The sequence below is a fragment of the Physeter macrocephalus genome, chromosome 14 (genome assembly GCF_002837175.3).
Source record: "Physeter macrocephalus isolate SW-GA chromosome 14, ASM283717v5, whole genome shotgun sequence".
Classification (NCBI taxonomy): domain Eukaryota; kingdom Metazoa; phylum Chordata; class Mammalia; order Artiodactyla; family Physeteridae; genus Physeter; species Physeter macrocephalus.
Genome location: NC_041227.1, coordinates 115,048,258 through 115,049,123, shown reverse-complemented (window position 1 = coordinate 115,049,123; position 866 = coordinate 115,048,258).

Below are 866 nucleotides of genomic sequence, written 5' to 3'. Positions count from 1 at the left end.
TCAGGACTTTTTAAAGCTCCGTAAGAGATTCTGAAGTGCAGCCAAGATTGAGGACCAGTCCTCTGTCTAGACTGAGTCGGTCTTGGTTTTAGGAATATTAAATCCCAAAGTCTAAAATAGACCGGTCTTCCTCCGCTACCCCATCCTCCAGGCTGGTGAATTTCAAGTCTTTAATGTGACGTGAAGCCCCCAGGTACTCCATTTAAAATGAATCTTTTTTTTATCCCATTGCATAATATGAAATTTCTCAGCTGCCTTCCTTAAATGTGAGGTGAGAGCTGGGCCTGTCATTTTTTCCCCTCGTCCTCTCAAGTCCTCTAATGTTCTTTCCAGGTTCTTTTCACGTTTTAATACAATGGGCTCAAATTATAGACTTCCTATAATTTCAAATTTGATTGCTAGGAGCTTGCCTGTCATAGTGTAGAAAGATTAAATATGCTGAGTATTGAGATGCTGGGATTGGTGATTATGTGTAGGTGTAATGCAACCTTTTTCTAATTAATACATGTGCCTTTGTATTATATTATTACATATAATATGCTTATGTTGCTAGTATTATGATAGTAACATAAAAGAATTCCTGGATTTATTGCCTCATCTGTAAAATGATAATAGCACCTCAGAGTTGGTGCGAGGAGCAGAGGAATTTGTATAAGCCACTTTGATATGTAAAGCATCTATTTGAGTTTATTCAAGGGGGAAATTGGGGAAGTAAAAAATATAAAGGGGGCTTCCCTGGTGGCGCAGTGGTTGAGAGTCCGCCTGCCGATGCAAGGGACACGGGTTCGTGCCCCGGTCTGGGAAGATCCCACATTCCGCGGAGCGGCTGGGCCCATGAGCCATGGCCGCTGAGCCTGCGCGTCCGG